This window comes from Bidens hawaiensis, unplaced genomic scaffold (assembly GCF_021521415.1).
Source record: "Bidens hawaiensis isolate Kalapana, Puna unplaced genomic scaffold, B.hawaiensis_p1.1 tig00049817_1, whole genome shotgun sequence".
Lineage (NCBI taxonomy): Eukaryota > Viridiplantae > Streptophyta > Magnoliopsida > Asterales > Asteraceae > Bidens > Bidens hawaiensis.
Window position 1 is genome coordinate 8,027 of NW_027498920.1, and position 20,932 is coordinate 28,958.

General features: G+C 36.5%; 1 pseudogene; it reads left to right on the top strand.

Moving 5' to 3' along the window:
• Positions 1-2,092: 2,092 nt before the first annotated feature.
• Positions 2,093-2,606, top strand: LOC143598224 (F-box protein GID2 pseudogene; annotated as a pseudogene).
• Positions 2,607-20,932: the final 18,326 nt, after the last annotated feature.

The window sequence follows — 20,932 nt, forward strand, 5'->3', positions numbered from 1 at the left end:
GCTTGTATTTGATCTTAACCTAAATCATACGTTCTTGGTGCCATAGGCAATCGAGATATTCTGGGAAGAATTAGGGTTGAATATTAGTTAATTGATTATAGGGTAACTACCTTGCATTATATTAATCCAAGTACTTAGTTCCTTGTTATCACAAACAATTAATCAAACATGAACTATATAGAAACTTATATAAGTCCATTATACTCACCATAAATAATGAGCACAAGGACTGGGGAGACTTGAAGAGGTTACCCTTAAAATGGGTAAGCCCAACAGTAAACGAGGGCCCAAGCCAAGTGTGACTAAAGGAGACAAGCCCAATAATGGTCCAGTAAGGAGAGCCTAGAGAGAAAATGTTAACAAGCAACTAGAGGAACCAAACACCTAAACACATGTCTTGTCAAGTTGCTTAAAAACGGGAAGACATATATTAAAGTATATAAGTCATGCTGGACAGAAGGTCTAGTCAAGACAGCTATGGTCCTACAGACCAAACCATACCATGACTGTAGACAAGACTGATGGGGAGGAACAATGGGCAAAGCAAGGGACCAATGATAAGTACCAAATGATACAAGATTAAGGTTTCCCTCCTTTTCCATGTACCCCCTTCCTGCATATATAAAGGAAAGCGAACATTCACTAAGAGTGCATATTAGATCTATGTATATAATTCTTGTATGATATTCACACTTCACTTGTATTGGCCGATCATTCAGTAAAGCAAACTTTGAACTCGTATCAATATTATTGTTGATTCAAAAAGGGTTCCAACAGCTGTGTACATAAGAAACTGATCTTTATAGTTATCAAAATCAAATCCGAATTAAAACACCGATTAAAGTAATAGGATTTTAAAAAAATTGGTTTAGGGTTTTGCAGATAGGTGTGATAGGATTTTAAAACACCGATTCAAGGTTAAAAATTTGATTTAGGGTTTTAAAACAAGGGTTCCAACAGTTGTGTAATAGGATTTTAAAACACCGATTCAAGGTTAAAAGTTTAAACATTCAGGCAAAAAAACTTTAAACGTTCAAGGTTAAAACCCGCCACTCAAACTCAAAATTGATCGATTGAAGATTCAAATTGATGATTAATTGGATCAATTTCAAGGTTAATTGATCAATTAGGTTCAATAATTTCAATTTCAATTGGTCAATTTGATCAACTGACCTGTGAACAACTCGTGACGAAAGAAGATGGTGTTCACGACGGTAGCGTCGTCGGTCGCGACGGTGGACAGTGGATGGAATTGTTGGACGTTGCTGGATCACTAAACGGTGATGGTGAAGGTGGACGGAATCGATGGGAGTAACGGTGGACGAAGACCGGCTCGCCGTTGTTGTTGCTCGCTATTCTAATTGGAGAACTCTTGATCGCTAATTGAAATCGACGTTCCACAGCCTGGCGTATGTAATGTACGATAAAAGATTATTGTATTGGATCCTTTATATATATATATATGATATTAAAATTACTGATATCTCACCGCGAAAACCGATATCTCATGTATCGGTCCTCGACCGATAATCGATAATTTTTCGCATTAACCTCATAAACTCAATTAATTACTAACATTACCCCCATAATATTAATCCCGTGACTCCATCACAAAAATAAATTACATTATTTAATATGATAATTAAAGTACGCATTTAATATTTATCAATGCCCTTTTAAGTGATTCTCAATAATCACATAATATCTAATCTCTAATTCTCTCTCTATTTTTCCTAAACTTTTTCACCATATATATTTTGGAATAATAATAACTTTTGAATAAAGTCTGCTGTTTCACTTTGATAATAAAATCATAAAAAAGAAAAAAAGTATAATTGTTTGCTTAATTTGACATTTGTCATAAAGAAACAAAACATCCGCGTAGAAACCAACAAAACAAAGAAAAGAAGAAAATACATAGATACATACATACATACATAATAGTAAGTTTCTCGAACCACCCAAACGCATTCATTTCTCTTCTTGTCCTCCTCCCCATTCATCAAACCCTACCGGATCTTTTAAACCCCCACAAATTCATAACAATAACATCATGAAGAGACGCATACCTGCTCAAACTGAACACCAGACCATGCCGATCAAAAAGATCCGTCAATCTCCGGCATCCGCCGTTGTTACCGACGAAAACTTGTTATATGAGATTTTGAAGCACGTGGATGCACGGACGTTAGGTACGGCAGCTTGCGTCAGCCGGCGGTGGCACCGGACGGCGAAGGACGAGCGGCTATGGGAGCTGATCTGCACCAGACACTTAGCGAACATTGGATGCGGTAACGATCAGTTCCGCGGTGTTGTTCTCGCTCTCGGCGGTTTCCGGTGTCTTCATTCGCATTACCTTTTGCCGTTGACGAAACCGCCGGTTTCCGTGGCGGCGGCGTCGTCTTCGTCTACTGTTGCCGCCGCGACGGCCGCGTCGACGTGGCCGTGCTTGCCACTTCCGGCGCGGACGGTGGTTCCGGTGAAAACTACTGCGGCGATGAGTCGTTGGGGAAAGGATGAGATCCAGTTGTCGTTATCGTTGCTATCGATTCGGTACTTTGAGAAGTTGAGTTATAGTAACAGGAAGAAATGAATGTTGAAATTGAAATTGAAATCAATCGTGTTACAATGAAATGGGGAAAACTGTGGTTTTCGTATTCGTGGTTTGTTTAAAATTTGTTGTTTTAGTCAAAAAGTTTAAAATTTGCCATTTACGTTGTTAAAGTTTTATTTCGTTGCAATTTTCGTTCATGTGGTCAAGGATGGAACTTGTATTGTGGCCCGGCCGCCTCTTTTTTGGTTACGCAGTGTAAATTTATGCATTTTTGTTCGAAAATTTTTAATTTTAGTATAAATTTATCTATTTGAATTTGGCCACCCGATTTATGATTTTTTTTAATATTGAGTCCCGAAAGCTTTTACCACTGCTTGTGGTTTGTTAAAATCTGCTACTTTAGTTTAAAATATGTTAACGAGTAGGACGAAAATTGCAACGAAAATGAAACTCTATGGTTGAAAATAACAAGTTTTAAATACTTAAAATAGCAAATTTGCACAAACCACAGCAAATAAACCAGATTTCTCTCAAATGAATTTATCACAAAATATATAGTGAATTAGTGGTTTGAAACACTGAATTTTGTTTTTTGGATTAATGCTTGTAAATTTTGTGGTGCGAAATGGGGGTGTTGATGGTGGTGATAATAACTCCGGCGAAGTTCCGGTAAACACGGCAGTTATTGGGGGTGTCTTGTTGCGGGGGAAAAGAGGGCAGGTGTGAAAAAGAGAAAAGGTGGGTGGGGTTTTTTGTCGTATTCGATGTTTGGCATTATGTATGAAAGCAAAATAGATGTAAGTGGTTCCACTAAAGACAAAAACAATTGTTATTTTTTATAATTTTTTTAGTATATCAACTATCAAGTTTAATATGCTTATTAGCTTTGTGACTTTGTTGTTTATTGTGGTTTATTTATTATGTGTTTCTTCAAATGAAAGTATGAAATCGACAGATGTTTTTACCGAATATAGAATTAGTGTTTTCTGGAAGAAAATATATGATTTAAAAGTTTGGTGGTATTTAAATGATTTAAAAATAATCTGTAATTGAATGGGTAAGTGTTTTTTTACGTTACGGGTTTGAATTGCATTCATATGTCATATTTCTGGGTTTAAGCTTGTGTGAAGTATTATTAGGTAGATTAAGCCTTGCGACATTGGACCCCGAGACTTTTCAGGGGATTTAACGAAGTGTTCTTCATTGAAAAAAAATCATAAAATGTCTAGTTGAATAGCATCCAAAGATTCAAATATTCTCTATGCAAACATTTTGAATGGTGATGCCCTTAAGAAAAAAAGAAAACTAGAGTTGGCAAAACTTGACTACAAAAGTATCAAACTTGAACAATTCTGGGCGCGTGAAGCCGTGAATAGTATCCAAAGATTATAATCTTCTTTGTGTAAATATTTTGGATGATCAGCGTTGCTAAGAAAAAAACTAGAGTTGGTAAGACTTGACTACCAAAGTTGAATATGAACGTTTAATTAAACATCTCTTTTTCCACTGGCACTAACACGAATGTATTTAATAAATAAGTTAAAACATCAACCAAGCGGTTAAAACATTAATCAAACGATTAGACTCAAATGACACGATAACATCATTAAACAAAGGTAAATTGGCTTCATATAATCTCAACTATGTCCGATTGGGAAATATAAGTCCCAGCTGTTAAAATGGCAATAAAATAATCCCAACTACGCATGTGAGTGCAAAGTTAACGGAAACTTAACCAGTCGTTAGTTTTTGGTGATGTGGCCGCTGAGTTGTCATTACAATACATGGCCATTGAGTTGTCACTTAACCAGCCATACTGATATAACTTAAGTCTAAAGAGTATATATATTTGAACTTGAGGGGTAATTCTTGTTAATAGGACTAAAGCACAAGGTAAATTATGAAATATTAAAAAAAAACCGCAAAAACCAACTCGTCTTCCAGATCCAGAAATCATGTCTTCTCCAACGCCGAAAATCAAACGCCGGGGACTTTGTCGGAATCTCAACCCCGGAAATCAAGCATCTTCTCGGGTCCGACTAGCACCGGAAAGCCCTGATTAAGTGATTATCGCCGACCTGGTCCGATTTAGCATCGATCATACGTAACGGTCTTCGTATTTCTGGCAACCACCATCCGTCGCAACCACCATCGGGTGCCGCCACTAGCACCACTGCCGGTTTCCTGAACAACTGTGCACTACCCCAACCGATGAAATTTACTTTAGATGAAGCTGATCGCGGGAATCGATGGTTTTATGCAGGCCGGCTGTTTCACCTGAAAATCCGTGAAACCCCCTAATCCCAAACGTGGGTCAAGGATACAGAGAGGGTGCTGGTCGGTTGGGTCTTATAACGGTGATGATCGGCAGAGGTAGTATCGTCGGCTGGTGGTGGTGGTGGTAGTGACGGATGCCGGTGGTGGTGGTTGGGGCCGCCGTACATTGTCGGACATCTGGGAAAAGCTAGAAAAGAATTTGGCAATTCTTTGATTGATTGATTAATTTATTATTATTATTATTATTATTATTATTAAATTTTTTGTAATGAATGACAACTAATTGTCTATGTAAGCTGGTTAATGACAACTCATTGTCCCCGTCAGTTTGTTAAGAGACAAGTCAGCGGCAACGTCACCAAAAACTAACGACTGGTTAAGTTTCTGTTAACTTTGCAGCCACATACGTAGTTGGGATTATTTTTTGCCATTTCGATAGTTGGGACTTATATTTGCCAGTTGGGCATAGTTGGGATTATATGAAACCAATTTACCTATATTACAGGAAGTTAATAACAAAAAATATAAAGGGATATTGGTTTTTAATACTCTTGCTTTTAACCATTTGGTTGATACCACTCCTAACTTACGATTTGTTACTCATCACTCCGAACTTTCTCCCTATTTGTTTCTGGCACTCCCGAACTTTATAGACCCTAACTCCGTTTTTTTTTTTTTGCTAACATGGCATTTTTTGATGACTTGACATGTGTAGGTGGCATTTTTTTATTCTTTTCTTAATCCATTATACACAACCCACTTTTCCCCTACCTCAGCAACCCTAACATCCAGACCTCATCATCCATTCATCCCCCTCTACCGCCCACCACCATCATAATGTCATAACCAGCATCACAATAGCTGCCTCACAACCACCATCTCTCCTTAAGGTGAGACTAGAATCATAATCTCATTTCCCCCAAATCTGGACGCCAAAAAAAGAAGAAAAAAGAAAAAACTTTGCTTCGGGAACCTCGCCCTTAACTTTCCGATTAGGGCTTCAATCAACAGCATTAACAGCCGGACACAAAGAAGTTGATTTGTTGCATGTCTTTGTAGATCTCTTTTCCATAAACAAAGAAGTTGACTTCATTCATTGTATCTCTCTTCATCTATCTCTTTCATTTGGTTGCAGATCATTGTATATCTCGTTATTTCGGTGTTGAAAACCTAGATCTTGTGGACACACTTGTGGTCGAAAACGATAGAAAGAGGAGACGCGCTGAGGTGGGGCCACCACAAGTGATGTCGAGCTTCATATTGGGGTGCATAGTGATCGTCAGAACTACATATTGCTGGTGGTTCATGGATTGGAGGCGGCATTTCCATGGTTGTGGTGGCTAACCTATCATGCTGGAAGAGAGGTAAAAGTTTGTGACCGGAAATTCATTGGGGAAGGGTGGGTAGTGGTGGTAGGGGCTGGTGGATTTAAATTGGGGGGGGGGGGGGGAGTTAGAGAGAGAGAGTCCATATATAAAAAGAGATTATACTTTTGCTTTTATTTAGGTTTTATAATTTTTAACAAGGGACAATTCCCAAAATAGCCCCTTTAGATTGAGAGTCCCCAAAATAGCTTTTTTTTCTCAAAATTTTTTAGAATTTTGATTGTCAAGACGTATTGAGAAAAGATAAAAATAAAGAGGGAGCAGTCTAAATTTCGAAAGAAAGTCAGGCAGGAGACGAGATTTGGGGAAATAATGAAGGTAAAGTCCAAATTCTTTTGTAATCTTGAAGAAAAGTTCAGATTTTTCCAAAAATTTTTTTTTTCAAAAAACCGTCTTGAGAGACTGTTTTTTATGTTTCATACAATTTTCGTCCATATTTTCAAATTCTTGAAATAATATATTTTTTACAATTATACCCCTGAACCGCCACCACCACCTTGAACCACCACCATCACCGACGCCGTCGGTTGCTGGAGCTCCGGCACGGCTACATGGGCGCCGACCCTACCACTCCACTCCACTTCAAACCCATCCCAGTTAGTTCTTCATCATCTCTTCCAGATTTGCCTCCAACCATGAACCTCTTCACCCAAAGGTTCTTTCTTTTTCCATTTTCTCACTTTCTTCCATAAAATTCTTTACTTTTTCTTCAATTTTTATGTTAAAGTTTCAAGATTTCCCAAATGTAATTACAGTCTTTAATCTTGGAAATTTTGAGATGGGTTTAGGCTAAAGTTGCTTAATTTAGGTTAAAGATTATTATGGATGGTCGGAATGATTATGTTCAATTAATCTGTTAAATGTAACCTAATTACAGTCTTGAATCTTCTTAGTTCGAGATGGTGGCCGAAGCTCCGGCAACCGACGGCGTCGGTGATGATGGTGGTTCAAGGTGAAGGTGGTGGTGGTGGTTCAGGGTTATAATTGTAAAAAATATATTTTTTTAATAAATTGAAAATATGGACGGGAGAGATAGGAAACATAAAAAAATAGTTTTTCAAGACGGTTTTTTGAAAAAAAAAAGTTTTGAAAAAATCTGAACTTTTCCTCCAAGATTACAAAAAAAATTTGGACTTTACCTTCATTATTTCCCCAAATCTTGTCTTCTACCTGACTTTCTTTCGAAATTTGGCCTGTTCCCTGTTTATTTTTATATTTTCCTAATGAGTCTTGACAGTGCAAATTATAAAAATTTTTAAAGGAAAAAAGGCTATTTTAGAGATCCTCTTTCTAAAATGGGCTATTTTAAGAATTCTTTTTTTAATAATGAAGTGGTGGTGGACTTATGGGACCAGATTTTTGTATAAAAAACCACTAATGCATGCCACATCATTAAAAATGTAACCTCACCAAAAAAGAACTAGCGGAGTTAGGGTCTTTAAAGTAAGTTGAAAATTCGGAGTGGTGGGTAACAACTCATAAGTTGGGAGTGGTATCAATTAACTGGTGAAAGGTACGAATATTAAAAACCAATATCCCAAAAATGAAAAATAAAAAATCAAACCTTTTCTTAAATGCCAACTAAATCTTGTTCCAAAAGAGTATATAACTGAAGTATAGAAAAGTAATCGTTTTTCTGAATATATTAACTAATAGAAAAGAAACTACTACATGTGTCCAACAAACACATCAGAATTCCTCACTTCCGTTGTGTCCTGGCCTTTTGGGTGAAGGGTGAACGGTTGGTGACATTAAGATGATGGTCGGCTACTCGGCTACCACAATAATTATGGATGGCCAAGATCGGCTCGTTGTGGATGTTTCCTAACAAAAAATTGAAATAAAAGGGGAAAAAAACCGCAATTAGTCTTTTTTTTCCTTTATCACTCCATACATGCTACAATATGTTTTAAAAGCTTTAAAAGTTTTTTGAGTCGAAATTGCATTTCAATGTTTGTTGAAAATAATTATAATACGTACTAAGTATAACACATTTAATTGTTTAAATGCTACTATATCTATAAAATTACTCAGTATATTGTTTTGCATTTTAAAATATTATTATGTTAGTTAATTTGATTATAATCATAATAAATAATATCATTAGTGTAGCTATTATTATTCTGTGTTATATATACTTTTTGAAATAAATCAACACAAAAAATAAAGCAGAGGTTGTTTTTCTGTAGTTTGTCAGAAGAACAAATGGAAGAAAAAACAACAGAAGAGAACACAGGCTGTTATTTTGTTGTATCCATAGCTTCTTTGTTTGTACTTTGTAATAACACGTAAATGGTGAAGCTTATTCAAACGTGGATTTCTTTATGCCAAGTAAATCGGTTCTTATCGTTTCATAATGGTTACAACTTTTTTCTTCATTTTCAAATTACATGTTTTTTTTATATTGGGAATCTATTATACAAACAATCATTTTGTTGAGTTTTTTTTAACTAATCTAGTATTACGGCCCACACATTGTAGTGGGCAATAAAATCATAAAAAAGTGACGTTGAAACGTTTTATCGAATCCGTGTTTTGAAAAGGGTGTTGGACCAAAGCTTTTGCGGCGGGATGTTAATACAAATGTAAAGCAGACGTAAAAACTTTCAGCCATGCTCGCTCGTTGCGGCGTGAACAACAAAAAAATTAGATCAAATTGTAAAATATTAAAAAGAATAAGGACCAGCACATTGTGACAGGGCCATTAACCGGGGAAAATACACGCGAAAAAGTTGAACCACACATGCACGTTGCAACTCATAATATAAATATATGATGCATCCGATCAGTGGCGGTCTAATGTTTTCGGAAGCCTCAATCGAGCTAAAAAGTTGGGGCCTTTCTCAAAAACTTTTTTTAATATAAACCCTTGTCTTTTCTCGTATTTGCTATCGACAACAGAATTATTAGTACTAATTTTAACTATTCAACAAAGTTTTAATTTGTAATGTTGAAGTGTTCTACTAAAAAACAAAGAAAAAATTAAAGTAGCAAATAACATACAATTCATATAATTAAATAGATAATTAAATTTAGATACACTAATCTTGAAAATTTGAAATAATTAATTTGAGAGATGTAAACCCCTTGGCAATTAGCAACGGAAGTTACCCAAACACAATAAATTATTATATATATTTACTCTCACAATTTTACTATTCATTTTACTGTTTATGTGTACAACTCTTTTTGCTTTGTGTACTGCTGCGTATTTAGGGTTTTTAGTAGCAGCCATCAACCAACTTCACCAGCGAAGCAACAACTCCTCTTCACCATCGTCTCCGGCGATTCCCGCTACTCCGACGGCGGCGACTCCACCCTCAAAGCCATCCATAACTCCATCTCTTCATACCGCCATCGTCATGTTTATCCCTGTCCATCTCCATCTGCAATCAGCAAACCCCAAAATCGGTACTCTCTTCTTCGCATCTTACTCTCGGGTGACAATCGTGAACGAAATCGGTGTTTTTGCTTCGATTTGGGTGTTTATTAGGGTTTGATTTGGGATTTTTGTTCTAGCATGTTTACAGGTTTCAGTTGACGGTTGAACTCGAAGATTTTATTGCTCTGGTAGTTAATTAAATTATTAATCGAAAAAATGTTTACTGCTAATCGTATTTGCTTTTCGTTTTGAAATTGGAATTATTTAGGGGTTCACTGTCTGATTATTGATTCATGATAAAATCTAAATTTTGATTTTGCAAGAGATTCATTCTTAAGTGGTTATGGGGCATTTGGATGTGAACTGATCGACTGCTAAATTCGGTCTTCACTAAACTGCCAACCCATCATTGGCCAAAGATTAAGAAAACCACAGTACTCTAATTACTGTTTTACAGCTATGGTTTAAGGCCTGCTAAAATCCCTTTTTTTTGTAGAATATATTCATTTCCAATTTACATACACATGGATTCTGCATTATAGGCCTTCACTCATGCATATATGTGGATTTAGCATTAATATGTTGATTATGTTTCGAGACTACACATATGGATCCTGTGGGTATGATTCTCAAACTGATGGGTGTGCTTGGTCAGCAATAGATTACAAGTACACAAGTGGAAAGAGACTCCGGGTTTTCGGTAACAACAATGAAACGAAGATGGTCTTAACGAATAATGAGTAGAGCCCAAACCATTTCATTTGTGAGGTTTTAAGGTAATCATTATGCTAATTATGTGGTGACATGCATATTGGCAATATCAGTGTTGATTGACGGCAATTTAGCAAAACGATTCTTTAATCCGGTTTTTGGATATTAAAAGTTATCTTTTTTTTTTTTTCTCTTTCCTCTAAATAAGCATAAAACGACCTAAGTTGGGACAGTAGTATGTTAGATTTGAAGGAATCGGGAAAAAAAAAAACATTGAATTGACTGTTTTAATTGCCGTCATTTCTTTGAATGCTATAATAGTATTATTATGCCTCTTTTATACAAGCCCAATACAAGGAGATGTTAAGTATTTTTGATATGGTTTAGAACATTATTTGCGAGTACTTTGAATTTAGGTTGGTTATAATTTTTTTTACTAATGGGTTACTTTGGCTTACTTTCAGGTTTCAGGTATCGGTCACATCAAAAATATTATTTTATTCATACAAGTTATTTTTTTACTTGGTAAAAAACTGATTACCATTCCATGGATACATGGTAAAAGATTAAAAGGAGTGTATTGTCATATCGATACATGGAAATATGGTTGCATGAAAAGATTCTCATAAGGTATAAATTATCATTGGAAAATTTATTTTTATTTATATGTTCATTTTTTTCACATATAATTGTTTCACTTTGAACAGGTAAAATGATGAATATAAAGAGCCTTAATACACATTTGGTCTGTTGACACGAGGCTGTAACGAGTCAAGTCAAGATCGTTTGTTAGGCGCATATTCGGAATATGATACAATCTCTATTGCAGCCATGGCATTCTAATGAACAGAAGTGACCCAAAAGGGTAAAAAGGTGCATGTCTGGAAATCAGTTGTATTAATATCTTTTTCTTTTTTTTATCTAATATGTTTCTTTATATAATACGAACAGATTTGTAATTTTCATTTATTTAAATTAAAGTCTATTTGCAAGTCTTTTCGTCTTAGTGATTGGTTTCTTTGTTTTACGTTTCGGTCTATTTTTTTGCGAATTCAAGTGTGTGCGTGGTTCAATGACATCTATTGTTATTCGGTTTAACAATCCCGCCGCAGGCACGGGTCCTAGATACTAGTTTACTTTATTTTGAAGGAAATTAGGAATTAATATTTCACCATGACTGTTGCCAATTCAAATATTAATTGCAATTTAATTTGACGGATGATTAACTTCAATTTCCAATTTTCCATTATAGCAAAACGCATCATGTTCCTGACTTCTCGCCTTGTCAAAACTTCAATAGTAGAAATAAAAAAAAAGGTCCTCTAATTATTTACAAAAGTAGTTTTAATAAAATGGGGCCTTTGCTATTTAAAGGCCTCAAGTCCTAGCTTGGCCCATTAAAGCTATTGGGCCGGCCCTGCATTCGATGAGTGACAAGATGTATCGAAATCTTAAAAAGAACTACAGTTGGATTTGAATGAAGAAACACATAGTTATCTATTTTGTACAATGTACAAGTTGTTCTAAAGTAAAAAGCTAAATGTCTAAAAGGCTTATTTCAACCAGCCCTGGCTTTAAGGGTGTGTCATTTGGGCGCCCGACTGGGGCATGTGTTTTCTAGGAGCACAATTTTTTTGAAAATTTCCGATGTTATATATATAAAATACCCGAACGTTTATAATCTCACTATTTTTATAATACCTAAACACATTTTAGACCCACTTTTTTTAGCTACCAAAAAACTTATATGCCCATTAAAAATTGTAAAAGGTCCAATAGTTTTAATTAATCAATAAAAGTTAAATAATTAAAAACAAGAAACGGATAAGCGGGATAACAACAAAGTCAACTTCGAACACCAGCAATCACGGTAACATCTGCATAAATGAGTTTTTCTAAATTACAATTATCGAAATAAAATTTACGATCCACAATAACTAAGAAGACTTAGTGGGTTGGCGATGATAACTTAAGCAAACGGAATATTAGATGGCATAAACTGCGAAGAGTTGATTAATCAATTTGCTATCATGAATGTTAGGAGAGTTTCACAAATCCTCGGTTAGCTATTAGTCTATTCAGTATGTCATAAACTCATTCTAATACCATAATTTTTGCTAATTGTTATGCTTATTGTCATAACTTTAATCAGCGTATAAAAAAACCTGTTTACATCATTTAGTACGTTACGACTTAAGGGACCTTTTTTTCAGCTCGGACGGGGCACATGAATTCTCAGGGCCAGCCCTGATTTCAACAGTTACAGCAATCAGTTTAAAAGTGGGAAATGACAACCATAGATTTTATTACCAAGCTTCCACAAACATCTCAAGGGAACGACACTATCTAGGTTATTACTGACAGGTTAACAAAATATGTTCACTTCTTGCCAATGAAAGAAACTTGTACGATGGATAGATTATCGCGTCTACACGTAGACGAAATCGTATCTTTGCATGGAGTGCCACCATGTATTGTTTTAGACAGGACCAGTCGTTTTACATCTCAGTTTTGAATAAGTTTTCAAAATGCAACGGGTACACATTTGAACCTTAACACAATTTATCATCCACAAATTGATGGGTAAAGCGATAGGGCTATCCAAACATTGGTGGATATGTTACGCACATGTGTGATAGATTTTGAAGGCAGTTGGAATAATCATCTACCTCTTATGAAATTCTCGTATAACAAGGGTGATAATAAACCTTGTGTTATCCATTTATGATGTAGGTCGACAACAATGAGTTCTAGTACCAAAATGTCTACACTCTAATAGCAATTAAAAAAAAAAAAGCATGAGAATGACATTTGATATCAAATTTATGGTATGCTTGGTAGGATATAAAGGAGCAATCACAACCAAAAAGTATATACGTTTTTTTCCCTATAGATACTATAATAATTAAAAATTTCATCTATTTTGTCAAAATTGAAAACTATAGGAGGAAACAAAGTTGGTTAACATTACTGTATGACACAACTGTTCCTTTAGAACAAATTTGACCAAGTAGTATGAGAATAGTATTGGCTAGTTACTTTATTGTTAGATTAACCGATCCAAAATTTGTATCACCAATGGTGGGATGACCTTTTTCTTACTTCAAATGGCTGAATTTGTAACACTAGAAGAAAAGAATAACGTTACAAGAAAATAATCGAATTTTGCAACATCTGAACAGAGTTAACGAAGCATTAGGATGGCCTAAGTTGGTGTGTATGACATAACCATCTCCAACCTAATTCCACACACGCTTCCACCTTAGGTCCTTGTCTAACTCACACATGCTCTCTTTAGAATGGGCCAAGTTGAAATTAGAAGAAATCGTCATCGATCTCCTTAGTGTGAATCAAATTTAGAGTGCTTTCCACGTTTCCTATTACTTGGTGACTACAAAAGCAATCATCATAACTAAAATCACTACCAACGTGGAAGGTGTGTAAACCACAATCGACAAAGACCCATGATCCATCATCTGGTCCTATGCCAAAATCATATCTATCTATTCATCATTCCATATGACGATTTTGACTACTACAAAATAAAGTGAGTATCTTTTGTCCTATAACTAAGGCATCAGAATTCAAACCTCAACCACTAGGTTTTTATTTCTATTGGTAGGTACAAATTTAATTTTAAGTTTAGCCTTTTATTTGTTTTAATTCATGGAATTAAAAAAAAAGAAAGAAAAAGTAAACCCCAAAAAGATAGCTCAATGAAATCTCTTGTTTTATGACTTGAAAAGAATGCTGGCGGGTATTAAATATAGAAATACTTGTACTGATACCCATGCCTGTTTGTATCTGAATTTGTTAATGGAAAGAAAAGAAATAAAAACTTTAAAGAATGCTCCTCCTAACTTTATTTCCAAAATAGACGAATTTGAAATAAGGTAATCTTCCCTTCTAAGTCCTAACCATATTAAAAATATTAAAATTATTTTCCTTTGCTTTAAACTCCGAGACACAAAAATGACAAAATAAAATTATATCTTTCAACTTCTCTCACTTTCTTTTCTCTTTTAAATTTCATTTCTCTTCTTTTTTTTTTTTTTTGTTTATTAAACTTGGAAACATAACGTTTAGAGGGAAGAAAAGTCGAGACACATTAAACGAAGCAAAAACAAATCCGTACTTTTCACTAAAAGTCCATAACTTTTATAATATGTCTTCAAAGGACTTCTATTTCTAATCATGTACTCAGAGAGATGCAAGTAAACAAAAGCTTGCCTATACTCTTCACTATAGTCGCCATCATTTTCCAAAATTTTCGTCATTATGGCCAAATCCCATTAAAACTTAGAACCTTAAGGTAGATATAAAGCTTACAGATGGTATTAAGATGTTCCTTAATACTAACTGTGATTTTCTTTTTTATTAGAAACTGAATTTCGGCTTCCAATCAATCCTTGTCACAAAATTGCGGCCCAACCTGTTGGCCTTTGGCCCACTTCGAAACAAACAGCAAAAGCCCAAACAAACCTAATAAACATAAACAAAGCCTTCTTCTAGAACGGTTCTAGAACTTCACCCTATATGAAACATAAATAAAACGAAAAACATAAAACGAGTGTACGAAAAAAAAGTAATTTTACATGTGTGTTGCGACGGAACGGGTTAAATGCATAACATGTTCGAAAAACCCACCGTGCATGTTGGTGTTGGCTTGATTCATTACTGTAAAAGTTTAGAGAAAAAAGTTTCATTACCAAAGTTTATGGACAAAAAAGTAATTATGTATGTTGAATGGACTAGATTTTCATTACCAAAGTTGAGGGGGTACACCCATAGGATAAAAGGCTAAAAGGCAATCCACGCCTGTGATTGCAGACATCACTGGTGACCTGACGTCACCAATTCCAGGAGAAACCCACTGCCCAAAAAGCCACTATGGTAAAACACTGACTCGCATATAACATTTTGCCATGAACAAAACTTGGACCAGTGACCTCCCCTAGAAAAACTCCCACTAGAGCACTGATCCTTTGGTTGTAATCTAGGTATTAAATATGTTTTTTGTGAGTGTTTTAAAAAAACTACACATTTGTTTAATTGGGTCATGTGTACACGACAAGAGACACGACATGCTTAACATGTTTTTTCTCGCTCTAAGGGCAAGAGGGGTGCTCAACCGAGGTATCGCAACACCCAACCATTCCTTGATGCCATGTTATTTTCATCTTCCACTACCCTCAATGACTTTAAACATATGAGGGCACTCCACTAATGAACTATCCCAAAACTTTTTTTTTTAATATTGACACCTTTTGACTCGCCAGCCTTTCTCATAACTGCCTGTTCCCTTTTCTTACTTTCAAAATTGCATTTCATATCTCTTTCTTATCTAGTTGGTAGGATGTTTGGTTAGAGCAACTCGAACTCCCCCAAGTATTTTAGTTTCTTCTGGGATTTCTTGACTTGGACCTCATCATGGGATGGAGACCCATTTTAACAGCAGGCTTTGCAAGTCCCCCTAGTCCTTATTCTGATATGGACAAGAGACTAATGCAGTCCTAGCTCATCTATCACATACAGGATAGGTTCATCCCTTTTAAACCCACTCATTGGATCAGTTTCGGACGAGATCTTCTTTTGATATTTTGGCTGAGGTGGATGATACTTAGTTCACATGATCTTGATCCAATTCTCTTTATAATTTAAATCTACCTCAATAGAAATACTCGGTACTTCTTCTATTTTGACTTATCAAATTTGGACCCAGTATAGTCGAGATGGAGAAGTATGGATGAGACAAAGATTACGCATCTCTAAACTCATCCCCATACAAGGGGCCCAATCCTTGAATTACCTCTTCAAGTCCCCCAGTCCCTTATGCTAATTATTTATGATTGGGATAAGGGACTTTAAGCCCAAGTTTCTTTATCATAACCAAGACATTGTTAAGCTTTCTTTCTTGGGTAACTATGTTGGTTGCACGTAATCTCTTTCTTCTTGTTGAATAACCCTACCAAAGTTGTTAGTAACTGATTAACATGCTCTAATAATGATCATGCTATTCTTGCTTTACTAGTATTGGACATAGAAATTAAGGCGTAGGCAATTTCCAGTTGTGATAATAAATGATGAAAATATATCAAACCATTTGCATTAATCATGGTGATTTTAATTCTTTCCATATGTTTCTCCTGCAAGTTCTTGTCGGTTAAGATGAATAAATTGCGTTAAATATGTGAGAGGATATTGCATTTCGACTCAACAGTGCATTTGAGCACATTTTGGGCTATACCTCCTGCTTGGGGGAGGGGTGTAAGTTCCAAACCTTTTAGAAGGAGCTATTTTCCTCTGAGGAAATTATAATTACCGAGCCTCGTGCATGGGGCTATTTTCCACGGGGGAAATTACAAGTATTAAGCCTCATAGATGGGACTATTTTTGAATCTGGATCCAAGCCCCTCAGCCGGGCCTTCCTTTCACACTTGTGAAGGAGAATTTATGCATTTTCCCATTAGGGGGAATTATATGTATTATGTCTCTTAAAGAGGGCTTTATCCCATTTTTGAGGAATTATAAGTATTGTGCCTCTTAAAGAGGGTTTTATCTCACATGGGAGAATTATAAGTATTGTGCCTCTTAAAGAGGGCTTTATCCCACACGGAGGAATTATAAGTAGTGTGCCTCTTAAAGAGGACTTTATCCCACATGGGGGAGTTACAAGCAATGATCGACCAATTATATTTGAAGTCATAAATATAAAAGCATATTTTTAATACATGTTAGAAGTCTTACACATGAAGGATGATAAAAGGGGCTAATGGAAGGGGCTAATGGGAGGGGCCCATTCCCTTATGATAAAGTTAATATAGATATGGAGGTTTCTTCCCCTTGAAAAATTCTAGGAATGTAAAGTGCTGCTACAGGAGGCCTTTTTCCTTCCATAGAGACTTTGTCACTGTTTAGAGTGGGACTCTTCTTCTTTAAAAGGATAACTCTTGAAACATGAGGTGTTGTTGTAGAAGGCTTTCATTATTCTTAGAAGGGACTTTCCAATACCTCCTTCATTGGAAATGGACTATTTTTCTTGGAAGTCTCTCTAAGATGGCGATTTCTTTATGAGATATGTCTTCATGCATAGAAGCTGACGAATGGGGTCCCCCTTGCCTTAGTAAAGAGACTTTAATGACGAAAACCCACGACACAATGGTGAATGTCAAATTAGTCCCCCAGCTCCATGTTGGTGTAGGGAGGGGGTTTCTTCTTAATGGGATTGACCTTTCACATATGTCATCCCCTGGACGGGGATTTCTCTTCTTTCTAGAAAACTCTTGTAGCATGGGATGTTGTGATGTAGCAAGGATATTTGACGGAAAGAAGTACCTTTGAACATTCCATCCCTTGGAGGGGGATTCTCTTCAGATAAAATTCTTGTAATGCAAAAAGAAGTTATAGAAGTCTCTCCTTCCTCACAGAAGGAACTTTTCAAATACTTCCTTCATTGGAAAGGATTATTCTTCTTGAAAAAGAAAATCTGGAAGAGGTTGCTTTCCTTTGCAGATAACTCTTGCCCAAATGATATTTTTTCTTCGTGGAAGGAAGTTTTAAACACCTCATCTCTTAGAAAGGGAATCTCCTTCTTTGAAAAAGATTCTTGTAATATGGAAAAGAGCTTCAGTCGGATTGTCTTGAAAGGAGTGTTTGTAATGAAGGGTTTGCTTTGGAAGGGGCATCATTATGAATGGATTGTCTTGAAAGGAGGCTTCCTTCTTGGAAGAGGCTCCGTTTTGACTTGCTTTTCTTGGAAGGGGCTTTGTTATGAAGGAATGTTTAGTAAGGGACCTCGATCTGGGGAGATGGTTTAGTAAGGGACCTTGTTTTGAAGGAATTATTTTGTAAGAGGATTTGTTCTAAAGGTATTTTCAGTAAGGGGCTTTGTTCTAGGGAGATTGTTTAGAGAAGGACCTCGTTCTGAATGAATTATTTTTTAGGGGGTTTGCCATAGAGATGGCTTTGTTGGGGAGGGGGGGGGGGTTCAGAAGAGATTGTTTAGTAAGGGGCTTCATTCTGAAAGATTTGTTTAGCAGGGGGCTTCATTATGAAGGAATTGTTAAGTAGGGAACTTCCTTCTGAAGCAATTGTTTATCAGGGGGCTTCATTCTGAAGGAATTGTTAAGTAGGGAACTTCCTTCTGAAGAAATTGTTTAACAGGGGGCTTCATTCTGAAGGAATTGTTAAGTAGGGAACTTCCTTATGAAGCAATTTTTTAGCAGGGGGCATCATTCTAAGGGGATTATTTAGTAAGGGGCTTCATCTAAGGCGATTGTTTAACAAGGGACTTCACCATACAAGGATTCATCAATAAGGGATTCGTTGTTGACTTGACTAGGAAGAGACTCCTTGAGAGATGTTTCACCTTAAAGACTTTCTTTATAATATGCAATACAAAAGCAGTATTTAAATAATGTAGACCACATGCAAGAATTAACCCAGAGGGTTAAAGAATGGTGCATGTGGGCATGTATGGTCACATCACATTTTTTTAAAAGCACCATTCCACATCACTTTTCCCTACTTTGGAAAACGTGAAGCTTATGTTTGGAGAGTCAAACACACATGCTTGAAGCTTGTACCACCCATGTGACCATGTCTCACTTTTCTATAACAAATCAATATTAAATTAATATCTTTATAGAATTTCTTTACCAAAAAGGGTAGGTTGATGTAGGGATGCTTTTCTCTAATTCTATTTCTTTTATTTTTAGATTTTTTTTGCTTTCTTATAAAAATTCATATTTTGATGTTTTGGTGGAACTTCAAGCTTTGATGATGATATAAACCAATTCTTACAACCTATATGGTGTGCTATAGTAATGTGAACCTGACGCAGAGGACAAACCGATTATTTTCATTAGGAATGGAGGTGTCATTGAGATCTTCAGAGTCAACCATAACATATTGTCAAGATTTTTCTGTTCCACTAGATGGGGGTCCCCCTAGAGGATTAACTATCCTGAGCTAAATAGGCTTAACCATGTGCGAAGGGGGCTCCAAACTGAGCTGAAAAGGCACAGACCTGAACAGAAGGGGCATAAAACTGAGCTGCCTCGCCCCCCCATTTTACCGAACCATGTGTAGACCTAAATAGGATGTATACATTTGCAATTTTCTTCACACTTTTGCTCTTCGATGCATGCTAAACGTCTCTATGATTTTGTATGAACTCCGAAGTTATCTTGGATCTTTCAGTTGTAATGTCTTTAACCTCCATATCGTCTTCATTTTCGAACAAAACTAGTCCACCAGTGTTTTTTATATCTTCCCGGTATGGATGTGCACTTGTGGGCACTATGAACTTAGTGACGGTGTTGGTTCCGATGGACCGAGGGTGGTAGTTACGGTGGTCTGTCGCCGGAGTAGTTGAAATTAGTACAAGAAAACGAGCATGTGCCTTGTTGGCTGAAAGCAGTCGTTGTGTTCGACTTTTCAAGACCCGCCGGAGGATATTTCAAGATCTTTGACTTCACGGAATATTCCGAAGAGTCAGGAAAAGGCTTCCGAGTTGGTGCTTGTTTACCGAAACAGTGGACGGACAAATCGAAACCTTTTGCCGGTGAGACAACGGTGGCGGCAACGGATTTGATCGACTATTCTTTTAGAGGTTTAAATTAGACCCGTGATCAAGAGGTCCCACGGATGGCGCCAATGTTAGAACCTATTCCCACGATGGGGTAAAGTTCCTAACAAGATGTAGAGAGAATGATGATCAATATAGTATTTGTAAGTATTAGAGAATGTGTAATGTTTCTTTACATGATTCTTTCCTCCTTTTATATAGAGGGGATGTATTACATAATATAACTAGTGGTCAGATTCATATCTCATATATCCTCCGGCCTATCCCGTCTTCCTCCGGTTCCATGGTTTCTTGGATCTTCATCCTCTGGATTACGCCTCTTATCTTGAGACAGCCATGCCTTGGGTCACTAACCGGATCAGTCGCACAGGAGACTGTTTCCCTCCAAGTGGCTTTCTAAATATCCTCCTTATTGGGCCTTTGGTATTGGGTTCTTATTGTCTTGTTAGGTCAGAGATTACTTATGAGGCCCGTCTCATGGGGGCTCTTCACGTGCCTTATTTTCTTTTTCTTCGTTACATTTCGTCATGGAAACATCTCAAGAATCACACTTTAAAACTCTTGCCTTCGCCTGTCTGCTTTTTCATGCCACCTGCATTATTTTGTTAGTTTTTCGAGAACACCGAGTTCAATGTCACCAACTACGCGCATACATTCTTATATAAGAAAACAAGTGCGGGTAAGAACCTAGTTAAAGAGACAAGAGTATCCGTGTGAAGAGTACCGATTGTTTTTATTCTTTAAAAAAGATAAATCTCAACTATCATCTTTTTGTTGTTGGCGGTCCCAACTAATGAATTGGTTGCTGGCGTTCGCATCTTTTAACTTATTTGTTTCCAACGGTCCGGGACTAATAGAATCCTAACGCCGTTACTTGCAGGTCGCCGGAAAAATGCTTTTGGTCAGAAAAGTCATCTTTTTTTTTTGCCGGAAAACTCAACTTGAACACCGCCACCACCACCACCACCACCACCACCAACTGACTCACCATCTACCAACCATCGCCACTTGAGCACCACAAACCGATTCCGTCG